General features: G+C 43.0%; 1 protein-coding gene across 8 annotated transcripts in view; it reads left to right on the top strand.

Moving 5' to 3' along the window:
* The window catches only part of ZNF366 (zinc finger protein 366), a 293,096-nt gene that overhangs the window by 163,222 nt on the left and 107,913 nt on the right, over positions 1-21,961 (top strand). For 5 of the 8 annotated variants that reach the window (XM_074328844.2, XM_074328846.2, XM_074328845.2 and 2 more), the window contains one exon: positions 2,282-2,471. The exons of 1 other annotated variant lie outside the window; for it this stretch is intronic. The gene's annotated coding sequence lies outside the window, so the exon portion shown is untranslated. Of the gene's footprint in view, positions 1-2,281; positions 2,472-2,916; positions 3,115-21,961 lie in introns of all 8 variants that reach the window. 2 more of the 8 variants (XM_074328843.2, XM_019728096.3) reach the window with 2 other exon arrangements.

Below are 21,961 nucleotides of genomic sequence, written 5' to 3'. Positions count from 1 at the left end.
AAGATCAAGGAAAACTGAAAACTAAGAATAGGCCGTTGGGTCTAGTGATTACATTTCTATTATTTTAATTTTCTAGAGAAACGATTTCAGGACACTATTGGAATAAAATTGAGATTAGAAGGACTTAAGGAGATGATGAGAGTAAATCAAGTTTGGCAATAAAAGGAAGGATAGAGATGGGGTTTCATTTAAGAGGAAATGGCCGAAAGATCATTTTCTTAGTTTAAGGGAAATTGGGCATTTTTCTAGGTAGTAAGAGAGGAGTCAGAAAGAGGAGAAGAGAAAATGGAACTGAAGAAGAGAATGTTGATAATTGATGGAGCAATGTTCCAGGAAGGAGCACAAATAGAGGACTAGACTTTGAAAAGAAAAGGAGCCTTTCTTCCTTTGAAAAAGGAATGGAGACCAAGAGACATATTAGAATGAAAGGGGAAGTTTTGTTTCGTCATGTTGAATGATTGTTTTTCAGTGAAGTTGGGGTAAGATCATTCTACAGACTGAGGAGATCAAGAGGGGATGAGAGTTTGAGGACACTGGAAGGTGGAAGAGCTGTGGGAAGGAACTGGCGAGGGAGTGACCCTCTGAGGAGCCAGCTGAAGTTTGATCGTCTGGGTCTGTAGGAGAAACAGTGTGCACGGTGGCGTGATGCCCTCTGGCTTCACTCAGCAGGTTGTGAGCAGAAGGATAGGAAATAGATGGAAAATAACAGCTGCCCACACAAATGGCCATAGAGGGAAATCTCGGGAGACTTGGGCCATTTGATTTCCACCCTGACTGATTGTTCCCATTACATGGTGTAATTACTTTCCTTTGAAAATCACTATGAACTTTGGGCTGAGAAGAAATGGCATAATCTGTCACTGAAATGTGTGCTGTGTAGTGGGGAAAATATGGATAGAGTTTGAAATCTTTTTAACAATTCTTAACATGAACAATTTAGAATTCAGTTACTGATTAGTGCTGCTTCAGATAAAATAAATGATGTAAGTATCCTCTTTATAATTCAGCCCACAGGAAATAAACACTTAGTTTTCATGATCTTCCATAGAAAGGTCTTATAATGAGCTACATAAAGCCAACTGCATTTTATGGGAAATAGTCTCAAGCGTATAGGAAATAGTACTGGACTAGGGTTTAGAAGACCTGGGTTCCATTCCAGCTCTGCCACTATTTAAGTGATTGACCATGGATGAGTCACTTAATCACCCTTGAGCCTTAGTCACTCATCTATAAAATAGGAAACTGGATCAGATGCTCTCTAGTGCTTTCCAGCTCTAACATTTCATGGCTCTATGGTTTCCAGTCCATCAAATCACCTGGATTTTCCTGTGTGAGTGTCACACAAGTTGGACACTAGGGGTCACATTTAGATAACCACTCAAAAACACACGTGTCTTAGTAAACATGCCCCATTTCCTTCAATAGATGGCTCTCAGCAGCTAGATGATGATTGACCTGTTTCTCACTAAAAACATCCTTAAATGAAATTGTGTTGTTTCCCTTTTTAGCTAGCTGAGGATTGTGGGGGAAAGTGAGAAGCCCAGGTGTTTCTGACTCAGAGCTTTCCCTTTGGCTTAATGCTATTTTCTTTCTTTCACACATGACCCCAAGGTAGGTCAATCGTTCAGACACAGGGCAGATAAATTCTTTCATAAGCTTTCATTTTTTTTTTTCCTTCTCCAGTATGCCTTCTTGGCTGGGTAGGTGTTAACCCCAATGAAATCACTTCTAAAAAATCAGAGTTACCTTCATGGAAAACCATTTTTAATAGCTCCTTATTGAACGATCAGTGTTTCTTCCACAATCCGCTTCCATGGTCTATTGTGCTTTCAGGAGAAGTCACCTAGAGAGATGGGCACCCTCCCCAAATTCTTTGCCAGAAGGTCCCTGCAATCTTTCCTTATCATTTTCCAATTTAAGCATTCCTCTGTCTAGCCTTGGTCACATCTGCCCTGTCTTAATGCTCAATTCTCAGGGAAGATGGGAAATGAAAAGTCATCATGGGAAAGGATTATGTTATAAACTGTTTGTACCCTTAATAGTAATACCTTCTTGCGTTTATATGGCTTTACAGTTTTCAAAGTGTTTTTACAGGTATTGTTTCCTTTTAGTATCACTTTGTAGTCTCAACCACCCCCACCCCACCCCTCATATTTCCTTTGCTAAGAAGTAAAATCCAAGAGGGACACAGGAAGGAAGGTACAGCAGAGAAGGCAGGCAGCCTGGAGAAGTGGGTGAAACATGACAACCTGGATTAAGCCCTGACTCTCTTTCTTACCAGTGGTATATCTTTGGGCAAGTCATGCTCACGCTCTGAGCCTGGATCTCCTCATCTGCAAGTTGTGGATATGAATGTCTACTCTACCCACGGGCTCTGGACTTTAAGGAAGATGGTCATTTCTCACCTTCCTGGAACCAGTCGTCCATGTTCAGCTTCCTGGACGAGCGTTTAAAGGAAATGCCAGTCTAAGGTACAGTATTCACTGCTGGGCAGAGCTACTGTGCTGGCTGCCTCCCTCCTCTCACTCCTTGTACCTTGAGCTATGTAAACAACGTGGCAGAAAATCAGGAGGACCCTGTACTCCTAGAGATAGCGGGAAGACATGGTTCCTGCCTCCTGTCCTTTGGAGCCTACCTTCCAAAGCACAAAAGACAGTGCTTTCTTCTCCCTTCCTGCTCTTATTCCCCCAGAAGCCCCAGTGCCTCCACCTTTAGTCATCTTGCTGCCCCCAATCCCTCAGCTCAGAGGACTCTGGGCGTGAAGCTTGGGTGCCACAAGAGATGATGGCTTACAAGCTCTTTGCTTTTCCCACTAAAGCTTTATTCCTGCTGCAGTTTTATGGTAACTCTCCCAGGGTAGGAAGTTGTTTAATTTCCTCCAAATCTTTTCTAGACTTAGAATATCCTCTTTTACAGCAAAACATGGTGGAAAGCATTGGCGTTGGAGTTAGAAAGATTTCTGTTTGCTTTCAAGATCTCCAGGCTTCTCATTTGGCAAGTTATTCGACTTCCCCGAGCCCTGGTTTCCTGCCAATGCAGACATGGCCCAGTGTGGAAGCTTGGGGTGCTGAGTGGGGCTTTTCCTCTTGTCCCAGAATCGTGGCTCCACCAAAGGTGAGCAGAGTAGGCACTAAGCACTCAGCATTCCCCAATCAGTGAACAGCCGGTGTGCTTGGGAGGAAAAGAGGGGGAGCCTCTGCCCAATCTGTGGGCCTGGAAGGACATAGAAAGGGATTTCTGTGTTCACACAAAGGAGCTCAAAGGGTAGTGGAGAGGCAGGAGCTGTGGGGCTGCCAAGTGGCCTCTGGGTTACATGATGGGATGCCCAGAAGAAGTATCACAGTGTATGCACACGTCCCAAGGGAGACACAGCTGCCCCTTGGAGAAAGGGGTTCAACAGCAGAGGGGAAGGAGTGAAGCCAAACACCACCCTCAGAAAATCTGGAATACCGTCTGTGAGTAGAACACCCAGAAGCAGAGGCCACCAGAAGTACGTAAGAGTTTGGCCCAGAGTCTGAAGGGAGGAGAAAGTTCCAAGGCAGAAAAAAAAAAAAAAAAGAAAAAAAGGAGGAAAACAGTGTAAAGAGCAGATTTACTTTACTCTCATCCTAGAACTGAGGGGAAGAGCTGAGATTGGAATGAAGTTTTAAAATAAGTAAGATTGAGTCTTAGATAAAGCAGTCCCCCGTATCTACATTTTTTGCTTTCTACAGTTTCAGTTATCTGTGGCTAACCACAGTATGAAAATGTTACATGGGAAATTCTAGAAATAAACAATTCATAAGTTTTAAATTGTGCACCGTTATGAGTAGTGTGATGAAATCTTATGCTGTCCACCTCCATCCCACCCAAGACGTGAATCATCCCTTTGTCCAGCATTTCCATGCTGTGTATGCTGCCCGTCCCTTTAGTCACTTAGTAGCCCTCTTGGTTATCAGGTTGGTTGAGAGAGAGAGAGAGAGAGAGAGAGAGAGAGAGAGAGAGAGAGAGAGAGAGAGGGAGAGAACGAGCTGTTATAATTGTTCTATTTTATTATTAGTTATTGTTAATCTCTTAACTGTGTCTAACTTAAAAATTAAACTTTATCATAGGTACGTATGTATAGGAAAAAACATAGTATATATAGGGTTCAGTATTATCCCATTTCAGGCATCCACAGGATGTCTTGGAACGTATCCCCCCCTGGATAAGGGGGGACTACTAATCAAAATGAGATATAGCTCCAATAACCTTAAGTGGTAAGAGTGTTACAAAAGCTGGCCAAAAAGATATTTATAGACCAGCTACCTGATGGGAAAGGATGTTGTCATGAGAGCCTATTTAGGAAAATTTAAGTATTTAAAATGTTTATATCCTAGTTAACTCTTCAGTAATCCAGTAATATCAATGATTGGTAGTTTATTGTTTTGGTGGCTCTTAAACTCTTTCTAGCTGCTGCTTTCCCTACCATCTAGGTTCTATTTTTCAAAATAGTGTTTCATTATTAGACTTTTTATTTGGTTATCTTACAAATCGCTCTGCTGTTTCCTTCAAAATCCCCGTTTCGCCTAACGAGTTCTGTTTCTTCCTCATCTTGAACATTTTAAAAATTAATTTTAAAATCACTTTCAGATTAATCTAAGATTTATAGTTCTTTGAATATAATTGGTTATCTGAGCAAATTGCATTTCCTTATTTGTTTTTGGCTCATCTGAAGTGGAAATTATCTTCAGGTATGCTCTGCATACCTTGGCTGTAGAGACAGCCCTTCCTCTCAGTTTTGAGTTTACATCTGACAGGGTCCTAAGATTTGCCAACTTCTCAACTCTATTTATCTCTCTCTCAAGTCTGGCCACCCAGCTGCATGCAGAGCAGCCTGGGAATTCTGATTTTTCGAGGCTAACTCTTCTATCAATAACTGGGATTGGCAGTTGCTTCCAAGCCAACTCCTTGAACTGTACACAAAGATTTCTCCAGCTTCCAGCTTTGTCCAGGGAGTCCATTCAATTTCTCCAGCATGCAGGACCCATGGCCTCTGCTCTGATTCCCCTTTCCCACACACTCCAGTCCCTAAATTGTAAGAAAACCTGATGTAAATTTTGCTTACTCCTTGGGTCACGAAACCCCAATTCCACTAGCACCAAGGGGCCCCCTCTTCATTTCTGACACCTACAGCTTTATCTTTGTTTTTAACTTGACAAATATTGTTAAAATATTTACCCAGTATTTCTGTGTATTTGCCAGGGAGGGAGTCAGATCCAAGGAATATTTTGTGTTTCCCGTTTCTTTAGTTGGAGATGGGCGCAAACTTGGGAAAAAACTTTGATAGATTTTTAGAATCTGGTAGCCTTCGAGGGTATTGGTGTATGGAATACCAGCAGCGGTGACCCATGTATTCTAGAATGGGTATGAAATTAGTCTTGGTGTATTTATTGTTGAATGTTCTGTAAATTCCTGAGGGAATTCAGATAGGTGGAAAGACAAGAAGATTAAGAGCTGTTTTCAGCACTGGATTTGGGGAAGATATAACCTAATTCTGAGAGTAATGGGCGAGTGCCTCTTTGGTTTAGGGAACTATTTCAGTTTAGGAGCAAGATGTTTAGGCTGCAGTTGCTGGAGAAGGAACCCACAGTCTGATGCAATAAGCATCCGCCTCACCCTCACCTTGGAGTAATCAGAATGAGAAAAATAACAGAAGAAATGCTTTTTGGTATGTATCTTAGGACTTCATTTTTGTGTTTTAATCTACAAAAGAGCTTCTCAACCTCAGCACTCTTGACATTTGGGCCAGATAATTCTTTGTTTGGCGGGGCGGGGGTGGCTGTTCTCTGAGTTGTAGACTATTTCATAGCATCTCTGGCTTCTGTCCACTAGACATGAGTAGCAACCCCCAACCTTAGTTGTGACAACAAAACAATGTCTCCAGACATTGCCAGATGTCCCTGAGTGTGTGTATATGTGTGTAGGGGTTGGGAGGTTGGGGGGAAATATCTCCCCTCCCTTCATTGAGAATCTCTGATCTATGAGAACAAGGGATTGTCAGCCTTATCTAATTGGATCAATCGATCATTTGACAAAGATGTACTGAGAGCTTTCCAGGTGGCAGGCCCTGGCACACAAAATGAGCTTAGATCCTTTCCTGAAAGTGTGCACAGCCTAGTAGCAGCTGAGACACATATGGGAACAAATGTGGAGATTATACTACCATGTCACATAGACAGTATCTGGGGATGGACTGAGGAGAACTTCAGGGAGGCGACAGCACTTGTCTGGAGTTCACCCAGGGGGGCAGTTCAGAACCAAACACGCCGGGTATGAAGGTAAGAGAGACCTGGCTATGTTCTGAAAATCCAAAACATCCAGCTTCAACATTTGAGAGGGACACTCTCCTTGAGACTCTCCAATTTTGCAAACATCATTTATAAGGCAGAGTTTTCCCCATAAAATTCATTAATGTTTTAAACAAAACTTCTGAGCTAGCATCTCATATCCTTAATGGATTCTACAAATGGGGAGCTAAAGTGTAGAGTCTGTGCAGGGAGATAGTTCATGGTTCCTGACTTCAGATTCTCACTCTGCCCATTACCAGTTGTGTGACTTTGACAGTAACTTTAACTCTCTGTTCCTCAGTCTTCTCAGCTGTGAAGTGGGAATAACAACAGTTCTTACCTCATCAGCTTGCTGTGATGATTCAGAAGGACACACATACCTGTAAAACACTTAGCATAGCTCCTGGCACATGGTATCAATCATTGAAGTCCTTGACTTATCCCTCTGCTGAAACACTGCCATTAGCATTTAGAGATGCTATTATAAATCTAATTTAAAAAAACCTGTGGACCTCACTACCCTATTGTTCTCCTTCTTTTTATAGCAGAACCCTTAGAATGAATTGTCTGTAGATTTATTACCACCTCTTGTTCTCATTCTTTCCTGAAGCCCCGCCAATCAAGCTTTTGACTCCATCACTCTACCACAATGGCCATGGTTGAGGTCACTAGTCTCACGGCTTTCACACTATGTCTATATGCTGAAACTCCTACATTCCTAGCTCCACTCTAGACATCTCTAAACCCCAGACTCATTTATCGTACTGCCTATTCAGTACCTTTAGTTCAAAGTTTGGTAAATATCCTAACATGACAGGGCTGAGACAGAGCCCCTGGTTTTCCTTCCTTCTTTCTGCAAACTGCTCCCTCGAGGCCTCTCCCATTTTAGTGGATGGAAACACTATTCCAATTGCTCAGGCCAAGGGTTTTGGAGTCATCCTGGACTTTTCATTTTCTCTCCTGCCCCACCTCTAGTTTACTAGTACATTCTATCAGCTTGACCTTCAAAATATATCCAAAATCTGACCATTCCTCATCCCCTCTGCTGCTTACCACTCTGGCCCACACTGCCATTGTTACTCAGCTGGATCCTAACTGTCACGTTCCTGATCTCCCCGACCATCCCAGTCCCTGTGATGGCTGCTTGCATGTGGCCAGGCTGTGGTGCCCAGTTGTTTGATCAAATGCAAGTCTGGATGTTGGACTCAAGACTGCAGCATCACATCTTTTTGTTTTCAATTTTTTTCATTGTGATAAAATATATATACAACATACAGTTTACCATCATGACCATGTTAAGTGTACAGTTCAATGACATAAAGTACATTATAATGCTGTGCAGCTATCACCAACATAACTCTTTTCATCTTGTAAAACTTAAAATGAGTACCCATTAAAGAATAACTCTCTATTTCCCCCTCCCCCCAGCTCCTAGAAACCATTTTACTCCAAATACCTCATATAAGTGGAATCACACAGTATGTCCTTTGTGACTGGCTAATTTCACTTAGCATAATGTGTTCAAAGTTTATTTATATTTTGGCATTTTAAACAGCACAAAAGCTGAGTATTTACAATAACCTGTGAGGCCCTTGGTGCTAGCCTGCCTGTCCTTTTGTAATGCTGTCTCGTACTCTCCCTTTCAAGCAGGTTCAAGTTAAAAAGTGTTGTTATAAAGATAAAGTGAATACTAGTATGGACGTATGTGGACAATACAATGACAGGAAACAAATGACATATCAGAGGCCTAGTGAGAGTCAGAATTGAGAACTGGTTAGTTGAGGGTCAAGGCTTTTCTTTCTCTCAGGGTTCATGGTCTCTCTTTGTTCTGCTCCCCTCCCACCCCACCACCGTCTCTGCTCTCTTCTCCTCTGCCCTCCTCTGCTTGCCCATATTGCTCGTGAACGCCAAGTGACTGACTCACGCCCCAAGTCATCCAGTCGTTTAGCAAGTATTAAATAAGAGCCTAATCTGAGGCAGGCTCTGATCTAAGCCTTGTGGCTAAAGCAGTGAAGAAAGCCAACAAAAATGCTGTCTTTTTAGAGCTTACATTAGAGTATGTGTCTGTGTGTGTGTGGTGGGGGGAGTGTTGAGGCTAGAGGGGAGATATAAAAATAAACAAGGTGCATATGCAAAGTAGATATTACATCACATGGTTAAAGTGTCTCAGAAATAAAGCCAGGAAGAAGAATAGAGAAAATCAGAGGGGTATGATACCAAATAAGGTGGCAAAGGAAGGGCTCCCTGAGATGACTGTAAGAAAGCCCACAGGAAGGAAGGAAATAAGCTCAGAGAGCAGGGCAGCTGAGGAGAGTAGGGGTGCGATCAGATTGCTGCGAGGCAGGGAGCAGATTAGGAAGGGACCCGCGGGCTCTGAAGGTTTGGGCTTTTATTTTTGGGTGAGATGGGGAACTATTGGAGGGTTTTGAGAGGAGGAATTCTGTGCTCTCTCTCACACGCTAACAGGATCACTCCGAGCGCTGCATGGAGGACAGACTGTAGGGAGATAAGGACAGGAGAAGGCCGTCCATTTAGAAGGCAATTCCAATAATCTGTGAGCTAGGGCAGCTCAGACCAGTGTGAAAGCAGCGAGAGCCCCTTACTGCTCTGCTGTGATTTGAACCTGATTCTTTGTAAAGGAATGGATGAGGCAGAGACCAAAACATGATCAAAGTCCTCTTTTAGTACTTCTACAGAAGGTTGCCACACCATCTATGAGCAGACAATCACCACATTTGACTACCAAAGCCTCATCTGTAACCTACCTTACCCTCTCCTTGGGGTATTGGATAGCATGGTTCTAAATGGGGAAACAAAATTTTAACAAAAATTGTTCAAAGAATTAATTAATTAGAAAGGTGCCTTTGCATATTGCACAGGCTTTTATCTCTATTCTGAAATTACTTGATAACTCCTTCCAGGAGTTATCCTGTTGATATGAAACAGATCACAATTGCCTTACTGGATACCAGAGAAAAATTATGCTGGAAGGTATTAATCTCTCACAGACCTCACCATTTATCTAGTTGATGCAAAGGGCCTTGAGATAATTTTAAAACTTTTTTTCCATCTTATCTTAAGAAGATAAATGAAACGAATTGAAACATTGGAAAACGTATTAAGATAGTTTGAAGATTATTCTAAGTAGGAAAATAAGATAACCTCCAGGATTCTCACTTTAGAGGACTCATTCATTCCCTTAACTCACTGGGCCTCTTCCTTTTGTGCATAGTAGGGCCTCCAAGGACAGAGGGAGGAGGAAGCGGCCCCTGGTAACACGTCATCTTTGCAGCTTTTAGATGGTGCGAGTGAAGCTGCGTCTGTTCGGGGCCAGTAAAGAACAGAAGGAACCAGACATCCCAGAAGCTGCACCTGCTTCTCAGAGTCACCCTACAACGTGCCTCAGAGTTTGGAGTTTTGGAGGAGGGAAAAGAAGGCCTGAACAATGGCTTGGGAACCACGTTAGGTATAGGTTTGTAGGCCTTGAGCACAGATCAGTGATGGGCAGCGCACAGGGAGAAAGGGGCCCATCCGTCTTTGCTACGGTGTCCATAGTCCCATTTAGAATAAAAGATTAGAAATTTCCCTCCATGTCACTGCTTCTCAGATATGTGGATATTAACCTTTGGTGCCTAAAAGGCCATGGCCATTTTTCTTTGGCTTTCTCCTATTCATTAATATGCACTTAAGTTGAAAGACTACACAGTCCCATAGGAATACATGAAGCCATACTCACTTTAAAGGAAATAGAATACAGGTTGTAAAAATATATGAACTGTCCCTCGAATAAAAAACTATTGCTCACCTTGGGATGAAATAAAGGCTCTGAAGATGAGTAAGGAGGTTCAGGATGCCCCAGGGCAGACTTGGGCTGCTGCCTGTCTCTGGCATTCCCTGTGGCAGAGAGGCTATCCAGACCCATCTCTCATCTGGATGGAGGGCTGGTTGGGGTACCAGTTTCATCTTTAAGGACAGCTTGACAGCTTGTGTACAGGGTGTGTAAAATGACTGTCAGCTGAGCTGAAGGGAATCTTTGCCACGCTGATGTGTCCTGCATGAGGATTTGCCAGACTTAAAGGCTTAAGATGACTATGACAGGAGTATTGGAAACCACTGGGCAATTCATACCACAACTGGTGGTAGCCCCCTGGTTCCCATAAGAAAGACAGAAAGTAGGAAGGAGAACTCCAGGCTGGGTTCAAATACTATGGCCCCAACCCCAGCTTCTCCTTTTGGGTTGAATAGTCAGGCTGAGCCTAAGAGGAGAAAGACAGAAGCTTGACTTTCTCTAAAGTGGACTGTAGTGGGTTAGGAGGAGGTGGTTTGTGACCATAGTGAGTACCCAGGATGCTCTGGAACTGATTATAAGGCTTGAAATAAAATTATTTATGCATCCGTCACCCTCAAGAAGGAGAGATTTCCTTTCTCTGAAGACTCAGGCTAAAGACACCACTTGTTCTGGGGGCTGTGTTTTAAAAGCTGTTTTGTTTGCCTCTACTAGAATGAGCTAGAATGCCCTGAGGTTTGGTTCCTGGGGCAGGAGACACCTTTCTGGCATTGTTTTATGGTTGGAATCCCAAGGCCAAAGCCAGAGGAACGTGTTAGGGTAAGTTCAGCAAGCAGGCCTGGGAGCAAACTGGGGATGTCTAAAAGATGGAGGAGGCAAGAGCAAAAGAGTGAGCAGGCAGGTGGAATGGGCACTGGGAGTGGGCACTGGGACAGCAGGCTGAGGCTCCCAAGAGCCCAGCTAAGTGGGCAGCAGTCTGGTGAAAAATGAGGGACCAAACAAGCAGTGGGCTTTTATTCCTCGTGCCATAGTGAGGTGTTCAGGAGAAGCCTTATCAGTCTCAGTGTCTTTTTACCCTCCCCTTAGGAAAGAGAGCCCAGTGCCATGTTTCTAAAATCTGAGAAGCCCTCAGACAACAGCCTGTGCCAAAAGGACACTACACACACACACACACACACACACACACACACACACACCCCTCTGGGAGGGGAAGTAAAGAGCTTTCATATTTGCAAGAGGAAGTTTAAACGGGGTAGTCCCTGGGGTGGGGAACAGTGGGGGGAAGGGATTAAGATGATAGAGGGTAGATCTGGACATAGTGAGGTACAAGTGGCTGAACCCAGAATGTCTTGCTCAGGGAGTCCCCTGACCCTGGGAAGGTGGAGGGAGAGCAGCGGGCGTTGCAGCTGAGAAAGCAGACTGGAGTTTGCACTTGATCTCCAGGTGCAGCCCACCCTCCTTCCCTTGGGACGCGTCCACATCCCACTCCACGCTAACTCGTTCTCTGATTTATAACCCAGCACTCAGGTTTCGCAGTCTTTTCTAACCATCCCTTTGTCCAGACTTTGCGAGTTCTGCTTTTGCATCTAAGTGTCAAGACCCAAGAACCTTTTCAAAGGGCAGCCATCCTTTGGAATTAAACCTCTTCATAGTGATCTGTTAAACTGCAAACATTTCAGGGTTGGCATAAAAGATAGCCCCAGTAGAGCCAAATCCCCACTGTTTAGCATTTCCCAAAGTTCTTGCCCTCTTTTTGTCTTTGCACTATATACCTATGTTTACATATCGTCCAGAAATATTCTGCACTAAATTATGGAGTAAGTTTGTTTTCAGCAATAATGCAAATGCCTGAAAGTCTTCAGACTCTCAAACAACTAATTTCTACTTTCTTTCTGCTATTCATATGTAAAAAGGGAAATTTTACTTGATGCTGTTTAGAGTCCTCACCATAAAAACAGTCATCTCAGTTGATTGGCTGAAGTGGAAAACTAAATGTTAGTTGATTTTCAAAACAAAGTTTCCACTCTGAATTCCCACTGTTCACAAGTGATCACATGCCTTGTTGTGAAATTAAACTCAGAAAGAAAGTCCCTACTCACTGTATTAATTCCAAAAGATAATGTGGCCATAGTAACCTCCTAGTCATACTGTAGTAGCCACACAACTTGGAGTAATTTTTTCTGCATTCATTTATGACGTCTGCACCTCTATTTCCACAAAGGGTCTGAGGCAATCCTTTGGAATATCAATAAACGTCTATCTCCACCTCACATATGTAACAATAGCTCACAGTAGTACGGAGACATTTTCATTTAAAAGGTATTTAAATGATTTTATCTAAAGCTAAATATATATAACACATATTATTGAAAATAACTATACTTCTGTACATTACCATGTTCCTGAATAGTGTAATTCCATGGTACTTGAAATTCACCATTTTGAACTTCACATTATCATGAGCAAGTTGACCACATGGCTTAGTTATATGTGAAAGCCATCCAGAAAACCCAAGGTCACCACTCCTTCCCCTATTGTCTTGGACCAGCAGCAGGTGTCATATTGGTTCCCACACATAAGCATCAAGTACTGAGGAGAGTCTTATCAGTTCTCTTTTTGCTCAGCTGGTTGGTGTGGACTCTACTTTAATTGAGACTCCATCGTTGCACACTCTAGAAGCCAGCTTTCCTTCTCATCACCCCTCCCTTTTTTGGGTATCCTCCGAAAACTTACCTTTAGCCCAACTATCTCTTTCTATGTGATTAACTATCTCTGAAGTTTTGTCACAGTTTTCCACTGCAGCTTCCAAGGTCATTTGAAATCTGTGCTAGTGACAATTACCACTCTGCTAGAATGTTGGAGTAAAGGCAGAAATTATCATTTGTTTATACTGGCCTTTGTCAAACCATACTCCACACGAGTTCCCCCAAATGTTAACATATATTATGAACAAAGGTTCCATGATTAATATGGTTTGTGAAAAGCTGGTGAGTCTTACACACATTCATTAGCATTTTAAAGACTCAAAGAAGACCTACTGTAAAGGGCTTAATTTGGCTTAACCCAGCATTTCCCAAATTTATTTGCCACAGGCCCTCACAGACCTCTCCACCCACAACTATTTTCATGACATACAGTTTGGGACATGAATACTCATGGATCTTACAAGGGATAGATAGTCATTATTCAGATAATATAGATGAGGATATATTTACAAACTGAAATAATTACTATCATGACCCTGACTTTGGCTGGGGGTTGGAGAATATTTTCCCCAAGGATGTCACTCTTTTGCTGAGAGCTGAGTGGTGAATAGGAGTTACGTACGTGCTGGTGAGAGTGGTGTGAGGTGAGGAGCTTTCCCCAGATTATGCAGTCCGACCTTCTGTCTCAGTGGAGCGGCTTCCAGGCTTATAGGTCAGCTCAGAAGACAAGGATTAGGAAAAGATACTTCATTTTCTCTGACGTATGGCCATCCATGTTAATCTCTGGTAACACTGAGATTTCCTTAGAGAAAGAAAATGAAAAGCCAGAGAAGCCACTAAAGCTTTTTGGGGAAACAAAAATACCCTCCTAGGATTAGGAGGCAGCTGGGACGTAGGAGGTGGTAGTTGGAGACAGTGAGGAGGGAGATGCCAGCGATAACACCCGTTTTTATAGCAAGACTCGGTTATTTTTACAAATAATCGTACAGATTGTTCAACTATGGTCTATGAAACACAGACTGTCACTTGTCAGTAGTTATAGGATATTGTCTAGTACAAACCTCAAGAGTTTAGCCTATTTTCCATCATACATTTGTGAATTGAATGCTGAAATTATCCACTTTCACCAATGAATCGACTGAACTTAGTGTTTCGAGGATTGAGAACAGGTGCAAGAGGCATTCACAATTAGGGAAGCAATTATGGGTTTATTTGAAGACCATAAAGTTGAGGCTTCTGATTTTTTTTTTTTTTTTTTCAATTTTCAGGGAAGATGATCTAAACATTCTTCTCCCTTTGGCAGAGAATCTAGTTTTGAGAAATCTGATATTCAGCCTCTTCGAGGCTCCCCTAAATGCACTACAGTACAGTAAGCTAGACCTTCGTGCAGCATTCACAGATGGTGGTGGTTTGCCTGGAGTGACGTGCATCTTCATGGTTGACAACAGAGCACTACTGACAAGTGATTTACCTGAGCAGGTACCACCTCTCCTGTGAGCTCAGAGGGCCAGAAATCCAGGAATCTAGCCGAGAGCGAGAGAGAGAGCGAGAGCAAGAGCGAGAGCGAGAGCGAGAGCGAGAGCGAGAGCGAGAGAGAGAGAGAGAGAGAGGCAGTGAGCATGCAAGAGAAAGTACACAAACAAAATACTTAGACCTGGGTGTGTAAGTAGGATGTATTATCATGAAAGGATGGGGTCCCCGAGGGTTGAAGCTTAAAGGAGGGGCAGTAAACCAAGAGCACGAGGAAGAAACTGCATTGCTCTCAAGCAGTAGCAAGCCTAATTGAGCAACTTGAGATTTCAGCGTGCATTAATGGTGCAAACTCAGTGCCATGAGACTTCCTCAGCTCATAGCAAATCCAATTCTACTAGATTGGCCCTGAGGGTTCCGAGAGCAGAGTCAGAACAGGGTAAAGTGTTGTAGTGCCAGAGGCAGCCCTTAGAAATGAACTCTTCCAGCTCCATTTTGATCTCTGGGTTGGTGGCTTTGTAAAGTTTACTCATGACTATGAGCAGTGAAAACACGAAGTGTGAAGCCTTCTCGTGGTCTTGCTCTGGGAGAAATAAAACAGCACTAGTTTGCAGGCAAGGTTCAGAGAAATCTCTCCGTGACTTCACTGTCAATATATTGGGGTCTTTGGAGTGCGGGTTCTGGAATCAAACGGATTGAACTCCGAATCCTTACTCAGCCATTTAGTAAATGCTGTTGTCAGTCAGAGTCCATTCACGAAAACGGAGCCATGACAGTTACTAGAGGAAATTTAATATGGAGAACCAATTACAAATGGAATGAAAGAGCCAAAAAGCCCAACAGAAGACAGTGACACCTCCCAAAGACTAGCAAAAGTAGGAAGCTGTTTTCAGCCCTAGGGGTGGAGAGTCAAAGGCAGAACGGGGCTGCGTGGTGGGAGCCGGGAACATGGAAGGAAGGCACTCTCGTGGGGTCTGGGACATGAAGAAGAGGCAGGTATTGCCCAAGGGGAAACTAGCCTGGCTTCTCCTTTTCTCCTGCTATTCAATATCCGGCCAGTGAACCTCATGGTGAGTCAGAAGCCAGTTGGCAAGGGAGCCTGGGAAATATAGTGAGCAATGCCAGCAAAGCAGAGGAAAGCTGGGAACTGGATGTAAGGGCCAACAGGCAAATGACCAGCCTAGGAGCTATGTGATCCAGCCTCTTAATGTCTTACAGCCTCAATTTCCTGTTTGTAAAATGGGAATATTATTCCTACTCTTAGGATTGTTGGGAGGATTAAATGACTTAACATGTTTCAGTTGGGTTTCCTTGGCTGTAAGGAACAGTGTCATTCAAAGAACCTCGAGTAATTGGAGTGGGGGGAGGGAGACAATTATAAAGATCCCTGTAAAACCAAGGAAGTATAGGTCCAAGCCCAGGGTCAAGTTTCACTGTAGCCGATGAGGAGCCAAACAAGCAGCCTCCCAGAGGAAGGGCAGGAAAAACTGCCAAGCTAGGTCTCCTGGTGGCTGGAGTCAGAAAGACCTTCAGAAACCGGAGCACTTCTCTGGATCTCAGTTGTGGGAATTGTAGAACCTTGTTTTTCTTTTAATATATTAATATGACTCCAAATTTCTCTGTGGACCTGGTTTCCTCTTGCAGCTGCCAAATGGCATCTTTGTACTCCACTCTAAAGCTTATACGCTTTGTGATCTCAGAGTCTCTGCTTTCTCATGACTACGTCTTAATGGTGATCCGTCAGAGCCCTTTGCCCCCTCTCTGCCTCAGGACCTTTCAGCTTTAGTTCCTGCTGAAAATTGTTTTCTTCTCCACATATTTCCTGATCTAATTTCATTGGAACAAGGATTCTGTGGGGCCCGTTGTTTTGCCTTTGGTAGAACTTCATTCTAGGCCCCTCATAGGAGCCCTACAGGCTCAGATGCCTTGGTCTTTGGTCCAGTCAGCAGTTTTGAAGAAAGTAGGAAGGGTGATATGGTCCAAAATATGGCTAACCTACACTGTCTCTTCAGAAGGGGCCATGGATGAGTAACTAGCCTGGTCCTCACTTCTTTCCCCACCTGTCTCTGGCATATTTTGGTTCCCATAGCCCCACAGAAGTTAGAACACTTGGCTACCTCTGCTTACTTGTGGTTCAGACCCCAATGGCCCCCCTTTCCATTTTTTCCTCTTCTGATTCTAGTAAATAGAGATATTTACCTTGTTTTGAACGTGGCCAAACATTTTCTTCTCTCTCTCTCTCTCTCTTTTTTTTTTTTTTTTTGTATTTTACATATCACAGAAAGCCCTTTGGAGCAAAACAAAGCCCCAAATTTTGAACTTACAAACACCATCTTGACTAGAATTCATGCCAATAATTCCTAAAATTTATGACCAATACAAAGCTGGAAGTTATCAAAATTAAATTCTTATCAGAAACTCTTTTAAGAAGAAAGGGTGACCAAGTGGAGAAAAGAGCAAAGAATGGAAGATAATCTAGCTCACAGGTTAAGAGACCATGAAGGGGCGATGCCACTGAAGGTGACCGGAAAACAAGAGCATAACTTCAGGCACAGTCAGTTGAGAGACTGAGGTACAAATGGACTCCTTATCTTAAAAATCAATAACCTCACAAAAGCAAAACAAAAACATTTAAATGACAATAAAATCAGTAAACAAGTGGCTGAGTCAGGTGATGATGGGAAAATGAGCTCAAAGACAATTTTAGAATTGAAATGAGGGTGACACACTTTGTCTTAAAATTGTTAAATTCTACTCACCTCCCGCCACCTGACACTGGCCAAAAATCCCAAAGCAACCAACCAAAAATCAAGACTATACCAGGATGAGCAATATATGGAACCATGTGAAAAAATGAACTGCCCATGGGATTTACTGCTGAGTGAATAGAATTTCTAGGGAGAAAAGGATGGTAGCAACGGATTTCTCAGCACCTCTCAGTTTCTGCAGTGGGGGTGGACAGAAGGCAGGAGAGGCAGAACTTACCCACTCATCTCTGTCTGCCACACGTCAGAATCTGTGCGGGTCCAGAGAAGTGCCCCCGACTGGCTGTGAAGGAGGATATGGCCTTTCCTCAGCCTCTCTACGGCCTGTCAGGACTTACACCTTGCTTTCTTCATCAAAGCATTTGGGGGGACCGCTTTCTTTCTGGAATGGGGGATGGGGCAAAAGATAAATGAGAAGGGTCTGGCCTTGGCAGTCTCAGGGAGAGAAAAGCAAAGCTATTCCCACTACTTGTCAGACTTACGGGGTGAACCCAGACTGATAAGCGAGTGAAGGAATTGTCTTCAGAGATGGGACACTTCCCTCCTCGGAAATATTCTGGCTGGACAGGCTGACTGAAGAAAGGAAGGCTTAGTTAGTGCTGCCAGAAAAGAAAGATCTTGGCTGACATCTGTGGGGTTGTTCTTGTCTTCAGAGCAGACAGAATATCGACTAACTGCCTCCTGAACTATTGTACTGGGACTGTAAAGTAGGTCAGGCCCTGGTGAGGCAGAGAGGACAAGTCAAAGGGATTTGAATTTAATATAGAAGAATGGAAATTTAGCTGGAGAGTCAAGAGACTTGGGACCCCTTTTGGTTCCTGAGACCCTCTCACAGTGTGGCCTGGCCTTTTCTTTCCACTTCAACAAAAGGAAGGATCAGACAAGATTATTTTCAAAGTCCTTCCAACCCTAGTTCTCAATCACATAGATGGGGTGGGAGGATGAGGGCATATAGGGCACAGAAAGTGGTTCAGTTGGAAGCCAAGGAAACAATTTAAGTTTAAACATTAAAATGGCAAAAATGGTAAAGAGAAGAACCCAATTTCTCTCCCCCCAGAAAGATCAGAAGATTTTAGATTTGAACTAATCAAAGTTTTTTCTCTCTCTCAAAAAACCACACTTTGTTTTACTCATAATCCCTTCCAGTGCCTACAGTGCTTTACCAGCCTCTGTGTAGCTACTGGTTTTCACATTTAGGGTTGGAGATCTTCATTTAATGATCTTAAAAGTGTTGGTGTGAAGCTCACTAATGGCCACACTGAGAAATTATAGAGGTTGTATCTAATGTTATTGTTCCTTTACTGTTTATTCAGATCCATCCCCTCACCTTTTCTCCCAGAAAAAAGAGTCCAGAGGAAATGCCATTTTAGATTCAAGATGTTAAATTCATTCACTACGAGGTGTGGTCAATCAAACAATATGTTGAATGTTTAAAAAAAAATTATTACAACAAAAGACACATTGCATTAAGCCCCTCAAAATACTCCTCCTAGCTTTGAACACACTTGTCCCATCATTCTTGCCACTTTCTGAAGCAGTTCTGGAAGTCCTCTTTTGTGGGTGTCTTTAGTTGCACTGTCATGGCTGCCTCAATGTCGGAATCATTTGACTTTGGGGAAGAGCCAGAAGTCACACGGTGCCAGATCCAGTGAATAAGGTGGATAAAGACACACCATAATGTTTTATTTGACAGAAATTGCTGCACACCAGAAGTGATGTGTGATGTGGAGTGTGTCAAGATGGAGGATGATTTATGGCACACTTTAAAACACACCTTCTCTCAACCATAGCTCACACCCAACTGACTGCACCAAACAAGTTGAAACTTGTCACACACTATTACTAAGCTTTGATGTACCACTTCCGACATTGAAGATCCCTGCTTTTCCATTGGATAGCACGCTGCAGGAACATTCACTGTATTTTGTCATCACAACGGAAAGGCTCCGTGTCACACATTGCTTCTGGTTCAGCAATTTCTGTCAAATAAAAACATTACATTGTGTCCTCATCCACTTTATTCACCAGATCTGGCACTGTGCGACTTCTGGCTCTTGCCCAAAGTCAAAATGATTCAGGTGATTCAGGACATCGAGGCAGCCACAACAGAACAACTAAAGATACTCACGAAAGAGGACTTCCAGAACTGCTTCAGAAAGTGACGAGAATGATGGGATAAGTGTGTTCGAAGCGAGGGGGAGTATCTTGAGGGGGATTAATGGCAATGTGTCTTCCTTTTACTCTAATAACTTTTTATTTAAACATTCACTGTATTTTTTGGTCTTACCTCGTATGTATTCAATATTTGTTGAGAACTGCTATGTGTTGGGAACTAGTACTGACATAGATACTGGTGACAAAGGAGAGAACCAGATGTGATCCGTGTCTTCTTAAGACATGTTCCAGGGGGCACAGCCTGGAAACAGGAATGCAGAAAATAAGTTACGTAATTATGTATTGTGATGAGACCTCTGAAGTAGACAAAGGGCTGAGAGAGGAAAGGGCAGTGTACCCATCTGGGTGTTGGGAAGAGGTGAGGGGAGCTTTTCTGAGTGTGTGGTCAGGGAAGGCCTCTTTGCAGAGGTAATATTTCCTCTGAAACTTGATAAGGGGAAGCAGCTATGCCAAGAGTGCAGACCTGATTCTAGGCAGAGGGAAAGTGCTGGGGCCTCTGGCAGGTGAGAGTAACTGGTGGAAGGAACTGATGAATTTCCAGAGAGGCTGGGAAGATGGATGTATGTGTCCTTTTTACATACTAACATGGGTGGAATTTTCATTAGTAAGACTTAGTTTAGCTACTGACAGAAATGTCCTAAGTTCATGTGGATGAAACACTGGCAAAGGCTCCTGTGGAACCGCTCGGCAAGCCTCATCTTCTTTAGCATAAAACCCAGCAGACACTGGCTCCGTGTGTGGGCTCTTTCAGTGTGAACACCGACCAGGGATATTTGTTTGCAAATTGAGGACTAGAAAAATAGGAGCCCGAAGAATGGGAAGTGTATCCAAATGATAATAGTTAACCTTTATTGAACCTAATCTGTGCCAGGCTCTTTCTAATTGTTTTACATGTTTATTTTGAGCCTTGTTTCATTTCTGTGAGGTAAGAATTATTATTACTCCAATTTTACACATAAAGATAGTCACAGATAGGTGCATATGCTTACCCAGGGGCCTGCAGCTGTGGGACTCCAGGACTCTCCCTAACCACTAGGCAACACTGCTTGAGGTATCAGAGTCACGTAAGGACTTGGGCTTGCACATTAGTAAGGAGGGGTGGGGAGTCTCTCTCTGGAGTTCTTTAATTTTCCATCCAAGAGTGAGATTTCTAGGCCCCTCATATATGCTAAATTACAGTTTCCAGGGGTAGAAGTCAGGAATTGGCATTTTTCAATTGCTGTCTAGTTGATTCTGAATGATATCCGCTAATGTCTGAAAAGCAAAGACATGGGCATTCACAAGTATGGAGCCAAGAGGCCAGACTCTGAATTCCTCCAATGATAATAACAGCAATAACAGTAGTAGTAATAATAATAATAGTAAGAATGCCAATTCTTGAATGCCTTCTCTGGACCAGACCTTATATTAGGTGTTTCCCCATGTGATTATATTTCATCTTGATTTAAAAAAAAAAATTCTGCAAGGAGCATATGATTTTACATTTTACAAGTGAGGGAGGGAATCAACTCAGAGAGATAAGTAACTTGTCTGAAGTCATGCAGACAAGGAGTTGCAGAACTGATGTTCAAACCCCATCTGCCTATTCATGTTCTACAGCATCGTTGGCATATGTAATTCTGTAGGGTTATTTTTAGAATACAGGGCAGCTAGATCAACCTCAACGTTTTTCTTGTCTCATCTCAAAACACAACCAAATAATTAAATAAAATCTTTCTAGATATATGGCCTTTGGCAAATTGTTTAGCCTCTCATTTTCTCACTTGTAAAATAGGGAAAAAAATAATGCCACCTCATAAAATTGCTGTGAGGATTCATTAAGAGAGTCCGTGTAAAGCCTATAAAGAAGTACCCAGCATTTGGGAAACACTCAATAAATGTAGCTGCTACTGGGTCACTGCTATTACAGTATCCAACTCTTCCTCAAATGATTTTGCACAATTGTTCCATGGTCAGACTTCGGATGACCAAGATTGATTGCTAGTCTTCTCTTGGCCCTCTTGAACTGGCAAAATCAGTCTACTCCTTAAAAAGCAAAACTAGAGTCGTCAGGTGTTGTCTTTAACCACTCCTCACAAGATAGCAGCATAACGTTTCTGGGCTCAGAACCCTTCAATGACAGCTTGAGTTCTAGCTGTGCTCCTGCAAGTTCACGTTCGCATTCCTGCTGCTTTCCCTTGGTCAGGTAAACTGACACTTTTCAATAATTATTAACATCCCAGCCAGCCAACCAGCCAGCCAGCAAAGATTTACTGAGGACCTGTTCTGTGCCAGGCACTCCCTATTCTGGGCACTGTAGATGTAGCAGTGAACAAAACAAAATCCTTGCCCTTTGTAGCTTACATTCTAGTGGGGCTGAGAAACTGACATAAAGAAATAAGTCAAGTATAAAATACGTTAGATGGTGATAAGTTCTATGCAGGAAACTAAAGCAGGGCAAGGGTATAAGGAAAGCCAGAGATGATTGGCTGCAGTTTTAAATTGCATTGTCAGGGAAGCCTTCACAGACAAGGGAATATTTTAGCAAAGGCAGATAGGAGGTGAGAGAGTGAGTTTTGTGGATTTGTAGGGGAAGAACTTTCCAAGGAGAGTTTCATCAAGTGAACGGTCTTTGAGGCAGGTTGAGGGAGGGAGGGGGTAATGGCAGTGCAGTGAGAGGAGCCACTCAGCACCTTAGACCAGTGTAAACGTCCTTGACTTTGAGTGAGAACATATACCATTGGAAGGTTCTAAGCTGAGAAATGTTATGCC

The sequence above is a fragment of the Rhinolophus sinicus genome, chromosome 3, assembly GCF_057876585.1.
Source record: "Rhinolophus sinicus isolate RSI-liver-muscle chromosome 3, RSI-T2T, whole genome shotgun sequence".
Classification (NCBI taxonomy): Eukaryota; Metazoa; Chordata; class Mammalia; order Chiroptera; family Rhinolophidae; genus Rhinolophus; species Rhinolophus sinicus.
The sequence above is the reverse complement of the archived record's forward strand: the minus strand, read 5'-3'. Positions and strand labels throughout refer to the sequence as shown.